The sequence below is a fragment of the Arvicola amphibius genome, chromosome 8 (genome assembly GCF_903992535.2).
Source record: "Arvicola amphibius chromosome 8, mArvAmp1.2, whole genome shotgun sequence".
Lineage (NCBI taxonomy): Eukaryota > Metazoa > Chordata > Mammalia > Rodentia > Cricetidae > Arvicola > Arvicola amphibius.
The window spans coordinates 99,075,742-99,090,338 of NC_052054.1; positions in this window are offsets into that span (position 1 = coordinate 99,075,742).

A 14,597-nucleotide genomic window follows, 5' to 3' on the forward strand; every position below is an offset into this window, starting at 1 on the left:
TCGTCATATCGGTCAAACTGCAGCATGGATCCTGGCTTCTTTTGCTCTGATCGTGTTTGTGAGGTTCATGGGCTCATTGGGATCGAAGTTTATTGTTCTTTCCTGCTGTGTTCAGTTGCGTGAAAGCACACTGTTAATAAACTTTCCTCTGGACTCAGGCTGACAGACACTTGCTCATGACATGGGCTCATGTGTGGGGCTTTGAGGATGGGAACGTTCCACTTCAGAAGGCGTAGCCAGCTACTCAGAAACCGTACGGACTTTACGCTCCTAAGGGAATGTGCATCTCCCTCAATCCACTTCAACCCTTGAGCCCTAGAACCATCAGAGCTTTTGATTTTACTGGTGGTGTGGCTAAATTCTCATTTCTGGAATGACCAACACTTTTGTGTTCATCTGGCACTTTGTGAGTGGTTTTTCAAGCTCTTTGCTCATTAAAGGAAATCAGTTCTCAGGTCTGGGAAGATGGCTCAGTGAGCAAAACGCTTGTTGTGCAAGCACGAAGCCCTCAGTCTGGATCTCTGCGGCTGCATGGGAACTGGGTGCAGTGGATCCCTGGAGTTTGCTGACCAGCCAGCGTAGACAATAAGTGAGCTCCAGGTTCAGAGAAAGACTGACTCAAAGAATAAGGAAGGCGGAGAGTGACAGGGGAGGACGAGCGTGCGCACACCCCCTCCCCCACACACGGGTGGTGTACTGTTCTTTGTTGACTTGAAAGTTCTGTGTAGATATTTGTGATCATCCTGCCTGCCTCAGGCTCCTGAGGGTAGCTGGGACTACTGACAGATGCTTCTTCCTTGGCTGTGGCAGTTCTTTATGCACACCAGATACTAATATGCTTTATTGGATATATATGTGATATATATATGCCCTGGCAATGCTGGTTCTCTTGAACTTGTCCATATTTGGTTTCATGGTCTAAACTGATGAGGATGACTGACCAGGTCTCTCTATATATATCAGTCAGGGCTGTTACGAGAAATAGAACTTATTTGACCCAGAAACCCTCTGTATCCACAGGGAACTGGTGTCAAGATTCATTTCCCCGTTGATTCCAAGGTCCTCTGATGCTGAAGTTCCATAAGCCTCTGGCATATTTGGGCAGAACCTGGGGCGTCTTTCCGTAGACTTTGCATCCTTGCTGGGTGACGCTCAACACTTGACACAGGGTAAAGGTATGGAAACGACCGTTCTCTTCTACTGTTTAGGGAATTAAAAAGTCAGTAAGAGTTCAGTACAAATGACATTTTGCTTCACATTTTGTTGTCTCCATGGATGTGGATCCCACACACATGGAGGGCACACTCTCAGGAATATGCAACTCCCATTGACCCTGTTTCTATGGAGACCACCAATCAATTCAGCGTGATTAAATTAAACATATGTGTAAAATAAGGACTTGGCTTGTGAAATTGTGGAGGCTGAGAGGTCCCATGGTCTTCTATATGGCACCTGAGACCCAGAGCAGCCTGGGTTATAACTCAGTCCGTAGAACGGCGGCAGAAACAAAGATCCAGTGGTGTGGATTCTGGCCAGGGGGACATATTCCTTGTGGTTAACTGAGGGATTGGCCCAGGAAAAGCACTTAAGTGTTGGCGGAAAAGGTGCTGCTGGCATCGATGACGGAGAGTGGACCTGTTACAGAGTTGAAACAGACATGTTGGTGTAAGAACGCCATGTGATTGCAGGTGTTGTTTTCAATCATACTGGATCGCACTAGCCAAGACTTTGGGATCTTTGTGGGCAGAGGGTCATTTCTGAACATGTATCCAGGTAAAGGGTAGGTGCTTTCTCACATCTGCTTGGCCACCTCTCTGAAGAGGGTCTCGGTCAACTAACGACTCTGACTATGCCTTCAATCCATGGGGCTGGCGTAGACAGGTCCACAGGATTGGAAAACTCCAGGAAGTGTTGGGATGGTAATTTTCTCTATGCCCCCCACAACTCTCTGGGACACAAGGAGAGACCTGGGAATGGGAAAAGGATGGAAACTATTGATGATGATCTCATGTATACCAGGCTGGCCTTGAACTTGCTATGTTGCAAGAGGTTCAGGACTGAGGATATAGCTCATTTGGTCAATCACCTCCTTAACAGGCACAGAGGCCTGGGTTCAGTCTCCAGTACCGCATACATCAGGCATGGTGTCACAGTCTGCAATCACAGAAGTTTAGAAGTGGAAGCAAGGAGATCAGAAGTTCAAGACAATCTTGGATACACAACAAATTGGAGGCCAGCTTGGGATATAGTCTCGTATCTCCAAGGCTTACTGGAAGTTCAGTAACTCCCCAGGACAAGTTACTTCAGTCAGTACATCTGACTGAAGGGTCCTTCTCCCTGTCCCCGGATGTAACCTCCTATCTCTCAGCCTCCAGAGAAGCACGCTGTTAACTGCTCAATTACAGATCCATTTCCAGCTCCCCCTTCACAATTTCCTCCCTGTCATTGCCTCTTATTTATCTAGTTTGATGGAGACAGGTTTGGACAAGGTTGGAGAGGAGCTGGCGTACTCATCTGCCTGCCCCAGAAGGAGCTTTGACCCAGGAGCCTTCCCTGGGAACCCTTGGGAGGATGCTATCCCAGCAACCCTCACAGAAGTCCTTACCCCTTTGGTGTTGGCTCTGGTTGTGTACCCAGCTACTGCTGTCAGGGTGGAGGTGTCAGGGCCACTGTCCAGGCATGGGAGCAAGGTCAATCCGTTGAGTACTCACCAGCGAGGGGACATGCGGCAGGGAAGCATCTGGGAACGAGTGGTTCCGGGTTTTGCAGGTCTGGCTTACAGACCCTCAGGTTCCTGGCTGGCTCTCTCTCCTAATTAGTATCAGTCCTCCAGACGCCAGCTCCCACGTGCTGTCTGCCCCTCCAGATATGCAATGTTTGGTTCTTATCCTTATTGGTGTCTGGGTCCAGGAGTTGGGGGCGGGCTATGAGGCACGCAGGGCAGGCCAGAGATTCCCATGCCGACCTTGTGCTGTGGAGCCTCAGTCTTGAGTTTCTCTTCAGGAGGCATTTTGAGGCCTGACAAAAAAAGAGGTACACGTGGGGCTGTCTCTGTTTCTTGTTTCCAAGAACTGATGCCAAGTGGGTGCTCTGAGTTTAGAGTCCCCTCACCGAGGAGCTGAGGGGGTGGGGTGAGTGATCGTGCCACAGAACCAAGGGCATCTGGAACTACAGAGTCTTGAGGTCCCCCGTCAACACACCCTGCAGCTGTTCTGTGGTAAAATACTCCCAACTTTTCCATGTGACATCTTCCTGCTCTCACTCCTTCTGTGGATCCATCATGGGGCAGATCCTGGGTTTCCCCATGACACTTGGGCTGCCTCCATCCTATGGGGTGCTGAAGAGGGCAGGGGCTGTTTCACATGTCCATTCTGTCTGCCTGCATTGCACTGGGGTGATATACTTAATGAGGATTTGCTGAGGGAAGGAGGAAGGGAGGAAGGGGGGGGGAGGGAGGAAAAGCCCGCAGACATGGCATCAAGGCACAGAGCATAAGAAGGGAACCACAGCATCAGAACTGACATGGTTCAGAGTCTGGATATGTAAAGAGCACCTCAGATCACTTACAAAACAACAGGTGACCAGACAGAACATCAGGCACGTCGCTGGGACTTGCGCTTCCAGAAGAGACCCGGTTGTCCAGAGACATGAGAACAGGTGCCGGGCTCACAGTGTCAGGGAGATGTGCTTAAGGCTACAGTTGGTTACCAGAGCAGGGACACACAACTGGCAAAAAGAAATCCTGATGGTGTGTTAGAGGCAGGGACTGACATTCACTGAGTACAGACCAATCAAGTCACTTCGGAAAATTGTTCTACGAAGCTTTGTAGCCCTAAAGATCCCAATACACAGCTCAACCTCACTGAGTCTATACATACATTCCAACCCCCCTCCCCCTCAAGACAGGCAGATGAAAGGACACCAAGACAGCACACAAACAGCCCTCACCTCTGTCCCAGCATCCAGAACTCAAACAACTGGAAAGGACACCAAGACCAGATGGAGCCGCACATGGTACAGGTAGTTAAAGACCAAGCTGTTGGTCCATCCTATAAATGGATGGCATTATGGGCTAGCCACAATTAGCCGCTCTAGTAGACTTCATGGATCTGAAACTATTGAGTCAGTTGGCTGAGCTGGTAGCAATAACCTTAAGTAAAAAGAACACTGGAGGAACAGGCATCAACTCATAGCTGCCGAGGGCGTAGGATGCGTCTGGGTGTCAGCATCATAGCCTAACGGCCATAGTCCATTACATCCAGGCAAGCTTCGGCATCTATTCTGCAAGTACCAGCTCTCTACAGAAACTGGCTGAATGTAGCACATCCCAGCTTAAATAAAGCCTGGAGCACTGAGGAGCTGCTATTTCCCTCTAAAGACCCTGGGTGCTGGTGGAGGATGCTTCTCTCTAGGGTGGAGCTGGTATCCCTTGCGGTGCTAGGCCCCTGACAGGGAGCCCAGCTTCCCCTGTGCTCAGGGGCAGGGACAAAGACGCTACCTCTTTGGGCTGCTGAGCCTGCATGGGTCCAGATCATCTGCACCATCTTGATTTCGTGGACTGTAGATTTTCCTTGGTCCAGGATCCCGATACTCTCTCCCCTGAGACCTTGGCTTATTCTGTGTTCCCAGGTTCTTCACATTCATGGTCAATGTGAGAGGTGGGAAATTTACCAGAGAAGTCTTTGCAGCATGGCTGGAAGCTGCCTGAGTGGGTCCCTTCCCACCAGCTTCCCCAAACGATAGCCTGTGGTAACATGACTGACTGCGTCACTCCTCAGGAATGTGGTTTCTTCAGGTGGCAGCAGCAGAGTGTGTGCTAGCTGGGGCCTCCCTAAGCCCCTCGAGTAAGGGTACCATCCCTCTGTGGTCACCAGGACCGTTGTTCTGGGTACATTTTGGGCCACAGTGACTGCCCTTACAAGACAGCCAGAGCAGGTGGCAGGTCTGTGAGAGCACTCCATGTGACACACCCTTATTCTGGCCATCTCTAGATGTTGGCCTATGGGATGGTGTCCCAACAGTTACCACTGCCTCTCAACCAGGTGGCCCTAGGCCTCAGAATCACACATGCAGCCAGGAGGACAGGCAGCAGTAGGCAGGGACAGCACACGCAGGCGTGATGGGCTCCAGGGTGGGAGAGGTTTGGAGGGCTAGGCTCAGTACTGGTCAGAGCACCATTGGGGCCACTAGGCTCCTCTAAACACTGGGCCTCACAGACAGAAAGGACCATGGAGGAAGCAGGCTTAGATTCTGGACTCAGGCCAGTCCTGAGGCTTCCTGAGTAGGTGCTGGGGTCCAGACAGGCCAGTATCACTGGGTCTGCAGCTAGGGGCAATAGCCTACTGGGCGGAGAAGGTCCAAGAAAGGACAACTGAGGGATGGGATTAGGGACCCTGATGTCACTGGCCTTCTGATATCAGAACTGGGCATCTGTGTGTATGGGAGTGAGTTTGCCCAGGTGAGTGGTGTCTGTGTCTGAGTGTGAGCTTGTATGAAGCTGTGTAGGTGTGGAAGACTATGCCTGCATATGTGTGCCCTTGTGAGTGTGAGGCAGTGTGGATTTGGAGGAGTTTGAGGTACTACAACCCGGTGTTTTACTCAGGAAGACCCCAGAGCCTGTCTGAAGCAAAGTACTTTCCTTCGTCAAAGTACAAAGTCCTTCAGAAATCTGGCCAAACCCCCTTCCTTTGCGCATAATATTTGATTATATTTCTCAAGCTGTAGGACAGATATTTAATTTCTTAAGATGGTCTTCATGGTGCGTGAACTTTGTCATCTCTGTGTACGATCTGCTTGACAACAAAAGCCAAAGGGAAGGCTGGCCACCTGCGTCGTTATTTGACCTCCCTTAGCTGTCCTCTCTCAGGGTGAGATACAGCTGCTGAATCCTAGGCCCTGATACGGAGTTCTTCATTTTGCAAGGTGGGCCCATGAATATCACCTTCCTGTGGATGGCCCAGCTCTGTCCCTCAGGCAAATGATTTGGAGGCCACGGCAGAACCTCTAGAACATAGGTGTAACTCTAGGATACCCCAAGGGGAACCCTGAGAAGTAGAGCTGAGTCTCAGAGGCCTATTCTACTTCCTGCCCCTCCGAAGCACTTTCTTGCCTATCCCCCAGCCCAGGATAGGGGAGGGAGCTCATGAGGCAGCTTGGGGTGAGTGACTCCTAGTGGCTCTGAGGCCCTTATAGAGGGCACAGGAGTCATCATCAAGGAAGGAGGCAAAAATGTCATTCAGTGATTTTCAGTAGTGTTAATGGATCTCCTGAGCCAGTGACAGGGTCACATAGACCCCTGCCCCACTTAATGCGAACAGATGGTACCCTGTCTTGGATTGATGGGTTATTCTTTCCCATAGAGGTGTCCCAAGAGGAAGGTGGCTTCTCTATCTTTATATATAACAGCCCACCTCTTTGGGTGACCCAAGCTTGTCAAGAGGGTGAATTTGGCCCAAGTGGACAGGATCAGGGAGTGGCATGATGCTCCAAGTCCCTGGAGGGCCTCTCTGGGACCTATACAGGAGCTGGGCTGTGGGTGGCCAGGCCTCTTGCTGTCCATCCCATCCCACCGAGGGCAACATTTTGCTCGGGCCAAGCAGGTGCGGCCCCAGACAGCTGGGCTGCCCAGCATGCTTGCGGCGTGAAGTCAGCTGCCCAGCCCGGCCACCAGCCGCACCCTGGCTATTTTGGGAGCCTCCAGATCAGATCCCTCCTTAGCTGTTCCCACCCCTGCAGCTCCTGGGAGTCTGATCAGAGTGTGGACAATGCCCCTCTTGTTGCACATCTGTCCCTTCCCCAGAGCCCCTGCAGGCCTCTCTCTCCCCCATAGACACAGCTGGTCCTGCTGGGGAGTGGGAAGCAGTGCCTGGCAGGAGGAAGCTGGCCTTGTACTAAGTAGGTCTCAGGATCACAGCAGAACTGGGCCTTTTAAGAGTTGGTAGGAAGAGTCTGGCAGGATGGCTTTGATAATATTCATGCTTAGGGTAAGAGTCTGATGCCCTCAGATGAGTGGCAAGGTCTATCTTATTAATTATTGTTGTTGTTGTTGTTGTTGTTACCCAGGGCTCTGAAAAGTTATCCCCAGACCCTCCTACCCTGTGCCTTCACAAGCTCCGAGATTGTCCCTAGAGAGTTGGTCAGGGAATAGCAAGGTTTGCTGCTTAGCAGGTCCAGGCCTGACTCTCTCCCACAGCTGGAAATATGTGTAGGATCTCTGCAAATGAAGAACTGCTTTGTTCGTTCCTCCTCTCACTGCTTGGACAGATTTCCAAGCCCTAATGGTAAGGAGTGCATCAGACTTATTCTGGATTGGAGCGTGTGCTTCTGAAGGTACGCTCTGATCCAGGAATATGTGCCCTGACTTTGGGGCAGGCAGCTCTGTGCACAAGGGGCATGTGAGGAGGGGCCTTTGAGCATCTCTTCTGCTAGGCTGAGAGTGACAAGTTGGGGTCTTCACTGGGGAGTCAGGTTGTGTCGTGTTGTGGGAAGGCAGAAGGACACGTGACTTTAGTGTTTGGGTGCTTTGGCAACAGGACCCACTATGTAGCTCTGAGGAAAGGAGCCACAGGATGGGGGTCAAGGGTCAAGAGGGAGGGACAGAGGGCACCGGAAGGAGGCAGTGGAAGTCACTGAGGATATGGTTAGCTCAAGAAGGCCAATAGGTCAATAACATGTTCACAGAACATGCTTGGTAGAACATCTGTGTTCTACTGCGTCCCAGCTCAGAGACAAGGCTGAAGGCTCTGACTGCTTCCAGATGGGACCTGGCCCTGAGTCCTATATGCTTCTCCCAGAATCCAGAGGTACCTGAAGTGTAACCTGTGGAGACAAAGCGTGCTCCATGCTGTGGAGAATGGTCTAACATCTGCCTTCCCAGAACTCCCGCTGTGGGACCTCCAAGTACCACCCGCCCTCCATACACACCTTCTCCAGGCTCCTGCAGCAAAATCTCACAGCCTGGATGGCTTATGGATGCTATAACCCCTGTCACCACTCAGAGGGCCCTGAAATCCAATCAAGGCAGAAGCAGATGCAGCACTCTCTATGACATTGAGGGCCAACTTTTCCAAAGGACGATGTGTCCTCACATAGGTAGAGGGGCAAAGAGGCTACCTCTCCCTCTCTCCCTCCCCTCCCCCTCCCCGTCCCCCCCTCTCTTTCTCTCTCTCTCTGTGTGTGTGTGTGTAACGGGGAGAGCAGAGGTCAGCCTTGGGCATCTTCCTCAGTTGCTCACCACCATATATTTTTAGATACTGTTTCTTAATGATCCCAGAGCTCACCAATTCTGCAAGACTAACAGGCCAATGAACCCCAGGAGTCCTCCCATCTCTGGTTCTCCAGCACCAGGACTACAAGCCTGCACCACTGTGCCTGGCTTCTCATATGGAAGCTGGGAATCTGAACTCAGGTTCTCATGCGTTTTTGAGTCAGGGTCTCTCATTGGTGTGGACCTTGCCAGGTAGGTCACTGAACCTCAAGACTCCACCTATTTCTACATTGACAGTGCTAGGGTCACAATGTGCATTGCTAGCTTTTTCTTAAAATGTGGGTTCAACTTAGGTTCTCTTCCTTAACAAGGCATCCTTAACAGAGCTATCACCCTAGCTGCTTTTCCTGCTTTCCAAGGACTCAGATTCTCTCCATCAGGGCTATGTTTTCATGATGTGCTCATCCCCAAAGGCTCTCAATACCATAGCATGGAGCGTTAGGTTTCAATGTGTGCATTCAGGGGATGATTGTGAAATAATCTTTTCGTATACTCTGAAGATGTGTTACTCTGATTGGTTCAATGAAGAGCTGAACAGCCAATAGCTAGGCAGGATTTCCAGGCACAGAGGATGCTGGGCATGGCAAGTAGACACAGAGGAAGATAAACATCTAGGAAATGAGGTAACAAGCCGTAAGGCACATGGTAGCACATAAATGAATGGGAATGGGTTAAGTTATAAGAGGTAGTTAGAAACAAACCTAAGATATTGGTCAAGTTTTCATAACCTGCCTGGGAACAGAACAGGTGTTAGGGAGCATGGTCCTGGATGCCTCTGGAGAAAGATGAGGCAGGTACCAAGGGTCCTCCCCCACAGACACTTGAAACCACGGAGCCTTGCTCGTGAGCCCTTTACTAGGAGGTGTGACCCTAACACTTCGGGATGGGGAGTCCTAAGCCCCAGCAGGACTCATGTGTAGGAAGTGCCAGGGCCCTGATTGGCACTCTTCTTAGGTGTCCCTGGGAATAAAGATGCTCCAGAGGCTTTGGTCAAGATGTTGGGTCTGAGTTGACAAGTCATCAGCTTTGTCTGATGTCATAGTGGAGGCCATGCCTTCCATGGCTTACGGCGTTTTCACTCTCCTGTGTGGAATACGTGATGCCGCCACGGAGTCCCTTCTCAGAGTGTTCTCTAATCTCTCTTTCCACTCCTGCCCCTCCTGGGTGTCCCACACAATGAGGTTCTCCCTGGTGATCTAACCAGCAGGTAGGGTTGATACTTATTCTCAGTTCTGTGTGCTTAATGCCTTCTCTTCATCGAGTACAGTGAGAGCCATGTGCTCAGCCCTCCACGGTTGTGAGCTAGGGTATTCCTGGAAGGGAGATGCTAGCCCTGGACTCCTGTCTTCTTCCTCTTCAAATCTCAGCTCCTTTTGGCTGGTCTGTATTCTTCCATGCTCCTCAACCCCACTAGTGCAGACTCTTCTGAGGGCCTCAGAGTCCTCTCAGCTTGCCATGGGTGTGTCTCATCCCCATATCCCTAGCAAAGAGTCAGTTTCTTCCTGATTCATCCCAGCAAAGGAATTGTGAGGTCTCCAGAAGCTAACCACCAACCCGCATGCATCCATCCAGCCCTTGGCTCACAGTAGCCTGAGCCTAGGGAGAGCCATCCTGTCCCACTGCATTGGGCTTTCCACACCCTGCATTGGGTGGAGCTTCTCTCAGGAGCATCAGTGCCCATGATTGATGCTCAAGGAGACACCGTGTTCACTCAGGCCTTGGGGAGGCAGGAAAGGAAGTGATCCCTGCTCCTCCACAGGGAGGCAAAGAAACCTATTTCCAAAGATGGCACCCCCTTGCAAGGACTGAGGCTGCCAGTTGTTATCCTCTTCTTAAGAGAAGGCTGAAGAGGGATGCATGCAGGTCCGCCCCTTTCAGAGCTGGCTGAGGCTGTGTGGCCTGGCAAGTCCTGGCTTTCCTGGACTGTGTGGTTTCTGGGGCCTCTGAGTTCAGAGAAGAATAAAGGTCACTGGATACACTTCCAGGACTGTGCAGCCTGGGTTTCTGGGCCTGTGCAGGGTAGAGGAGGGGCAGCCTTGCTGTTCTCTGGCTGCTTTGGAGTCTGTGGCAGATGGTTCAGGGTTTTCATCTCAGAGTGGAGAAGGCTCCCTGTTCCTTGAGGTCGTAAGTGACCGAGGAAGCTGGGTGGGATGCTTCTGGCCTTGCTGAGCCTGAGCTCTCCTGACAGCTGTGGCCAAAGGCGACAGAGGTATCCTTGTGTTCATGACCACCACTGCTGGGCATTGGAAAGGGGTGTCCTTGTTTCTCAGTTCCTGTGGAGGGGCCGGTTTAGAGCTCACACATGCCTCTGAGACCGAAATCAGATTCAGATTCCAAGTGATGATACCGAAAAGCCTTGGAGCTTGGGGAAGGCTCCTCAGACTTGGAGAGGGAGACAAGCATTTTCGGGGTACTAGGACTGGAAAGCCTGTTAAGACTGAGCACCCCAGGCCCAGCATTGAAGAAGATGTTGCCTTGAAGGCCTGCTCTGAGCTGCGGCTGTCTGCAGGCATCCAAGCCACAGGGTGGAGGAGAAAGAACATCCAGAAGCCAGAATGTAGCCAAGGAACGCTCATCCGTGCTCAGGCCAGCCGGAACCCACAGGCTTGAATTAAGCAAGCCAGGCTGCGACTGCACCCCAGATTCTGTGGGCACCGCCCAAGATGCTGCCTGAACCACCACACCACAAGGGTTTCTTCCTGCACAGGCCGACATCTGTGTGTGCTGTGGGGGTGGAGGGCAGATCCCCTGGGATATTGTGTCCTGACAGCGTGTGGAGTGGGGGCAGGGCAGGAGGCTGAGGTCTTCTCAGGGCTGGGGTCCTGACCTGCAGAGGAGAGAGAATAGCCATTACCCAGGCCTGTGAGATGACACAGGCTGTGGCTGGAGCCTCAGCGCTGCCTGGCCCACCTTCAGGGCCAGCCTCTTCTTTCCTCTTGAGCCCAGCTTCCTGGGAAAGGAGATGTGGACTCAGGAAGGCCCTACGGTGGGGTACAAGAGGGTATATTTGAGTTCTCTTTGCCCTGCAAAGAGGGGTTTCTCGTGGCAGGCAGAGTATATGGCATGGCTCTCCCTCCTGTAAAGGCTCCCACATAAGCAGGAGGGATGAGCTGTGTTCTTTCCAATTACCCATGAGCAGGCTGATGAGCCGGGAGCCTCAAGGAGGCAGTTCTGTTTTCACAGAAAGCTAGCTCTTCATCACTCCTACTTGGTAGGGCCAAGAGGGAAGCCTAGGGTAGGGCCTGGCATGGTGCTCTTATGGTATCCTGGGTGTCTTGGAGATTCTGAGTCTGGGCTGGTCTACAGCCTCGAGTTCAGCCAAGGTTAGCAGTGAGGGCTTGGGAGTTCCTTGACCCTCCCTCTTGGTGTGCAAGTTTGGGAGCTTTTCTGGGCCTGTGTATTTCTCGTTGCTGTGCTAAACATTCAGCGGCAGGAACGAAAGGTTTATTTTGTTTGGCTCATCCTGGTGGCAGGAGCTTGAGCTGGTCACACCATGCATGGGGTTAAAAAGCAGAGGGAGATAAATGCTAGCATGCAGCTCTCTTTTTCATCTTTATTCAGTTCAGAGGCTGCTGGCTAGGGAATGGCTCTGCCCATTGTGTCGGGCCTCCTTGCGTGAGTCAAGATCGTCATTCACAGACGTGCCTGTGGCACCTCCCAAGTGACTCCAGATCTCAAGTTGAGACTTGAGATTGATAACCACAGCCTCTTTACAAATGGAGTGAACCCTCTGGGGTGCCACAAAGCCTCTGTGAGCTGTGTGTGTGTGTGTGTGTGTGTATGCACATGCGCTCATGCATGTGTGCGTGCGTGCGTGCGTGCGTGCGTGTGTGTGTGTGTGTGTGTGTGTGTGTGTGTGTGTGGTGCTGTCCTAGCCTGCCGTACTGCTGTGACACAGTTGACCCTCCACCGTGGAGTCTCAGCCCAGCCAATGGGGATAAAGAGAGGGCTTTCTGGGTGGAGGGATCTAAGCACTGTGGTGAGGTAAGATGAACTCCTCAGAAAGGTCCAGCAGCCAAGATGCCTCAGGTATAGCCTTGGTGGTGTCCCAGCGCCTTTGGATGCAAGGATTCTCCACCCAGCAGGTGCTGGCTGTCTACCTGAGTCATTTAAGCTGATGTTCCAGGGTGGGCAAGGTGGCTCTACACAAAAGGACGATGTCCCAGCTGATACTGTGATCTGTTTTGAAAACAACGGGACCTGTTTGGAAAAACCTCTGTGATGAGCATTCAGAAGGCTGGGAATTCAGAGCACTGGAACCAGGAATGCAATTCCGTGCTGGAATAGATTTCCTGTATCTAAGGCCCAGGTGGGAGACCCTGTGGGGAAGGGGGTCTAGGACAGCCACTGTCCTTGCGGGGTAGCAGGGCTGAGGAAGTCACTTAGCTTTCCTGGGACAATACCCTGTTAAATCCAAGGACCACAGAGTAAAAGAAAAATCAATTTCCAATTACTTTTAAGCCCAAGGCTTTTCAGGAAGATAAACTCAGAAGGCGGTGGCTGGTGAGTACCACCACAGAGGGACAGTGTGTCATCTTGGGCGCTACAGGACCTGAACGGCATGCACCAGGACCCCCCATCTTCTAAGGATAGGCTGGACATGCTGCCACCCTTCTCTTTTGGGGGCTCCCTATGCTCCACTGGTTCACCAATGTGCTTGTGATGAGCGTTGAGACTGGAAAGAAGGGTGTGGGGTGGGTGGGGCCACGGCCTTTCTCCCTTGACGCCCTACCGTGGTTTGAATGAGAATGGCCTCCATAGGTTCACACGGTTAAGTACTTGGTCTCCAGTTGGAGGAACTGTTTGGGAAAGTGTGGCTTTGTGGGAAGAGGTTTGTCACTGGTGGGTGGGCTTCGAGGTTTCAAAATAGCCATGCCATTCACAGTACCCTCTCTGCCTGCTGCTTGGGGATGCGGATGTGAGCTTTCCTGTCCATATTGTTGTGACCTGGGTCTGCCTCAGTTGGCCACTCCAGAGTCTACACTTAAGGCAGAATGGATGGCACCACTTGGAAAGTCACACAAAAGCTGCATTTTCTAGGTCTCATGTCTTTCTCTTCCGGGACCATTTGTTTATAACAAATTTCTAAAAACGGAACCCATGAGGCAAAAATTCTGTGTCTGGAAGTGTGTGTGTGTGTGTGTGTGTGGTGTGTGTGTGTGCATCTAGAGGGTCTAGGTTGACCTCAGGTGTTATTCCTCAGAAGCCATCCACTCCTTTTGTTTTTGAGCCAGTGTATCTCACCAAGACTTGGGGTTTCTCCAGCTTGACTAGACCAATGCGCCCTAGGAACCCACCTGTCCCCACGTTCTCAGTGCTGTGATTTCAAGAGTACACCATACCACGAGTTTTTTCTGTGGACACTGGGGATCGAACTCAGGTCCTCATACTTGAGTGGCAAGCATTTTGCCAGAAGAGCTACCTTCCCAGCGACTGGCCTCTATTTCTGAACAGTTTCCAACAGAGGCAGATGCACACACGTACCAACAGGTAGGTCCCTTTGACCCATGTCCTGTACTCATTCACACCGATCATTCTTCCTGTTCCTACTTCCCAAGGAAACAGAGCCCAGACAGAGAGGCTCACTACTGGAGCCTCCCCCATTGCTCATTGTCTATTGTCCAGATAAGGGCCCTAGTGGCCTGGGAAGCTTTTCCCTAGCTCTCGGGTGCCCCTGTGACTCCCAGCACCTTCTAGTTATCATTTCTGCCATTGGCAGCCCTACACCATTGGTACCCGGTGCTCTGCAGTGGGTCTCTGCTGTGAATCTGGCAGATGTCGTGGGGTCATCGGGGACATTGCAGGGCTAAGGGGCTTTCGTCTCTTGCATGAAGGCTCTAGGATGGGCAGGACTAGAGATCTAAAGTTCTTCAGCTTCCTCGGCAAACCTGTTTCTGAATCTACCTTTGTGTGTGGTGGTTGTAGTGGTAGTTTGTGTGCATGTGCACGAGGGATGCCAGAGATCAGTCTTGTCATTCCCCAGACACCATGCACATTGTTCCTTGAGACAGGATCTCTCAATGTCTGTCCCTGATTTTTTAAGACTTAATTTTAATATTTTTAATCACATGTATATGTGTGCCTTGCATATGTGTATATATAAGCATATGGACTCCCTAGATCTGGAGTTACAGAAGGGTATAAAAAGCTCCAACACACACACACATACATCTGGGCCTGGACCTTCTCTCTTTATCCTCTGAGCCGGGTCAGCCTCCCTCCTGGCTAGGATTCCAGCTCCCTCTCATAGGAGGAGCAAGTCAGCATCTTGGGCAGTTTAGGAGTTATAGGCAGAGGTCACCTCCCTGAAATGGTCACCAGGAGCTAAGGA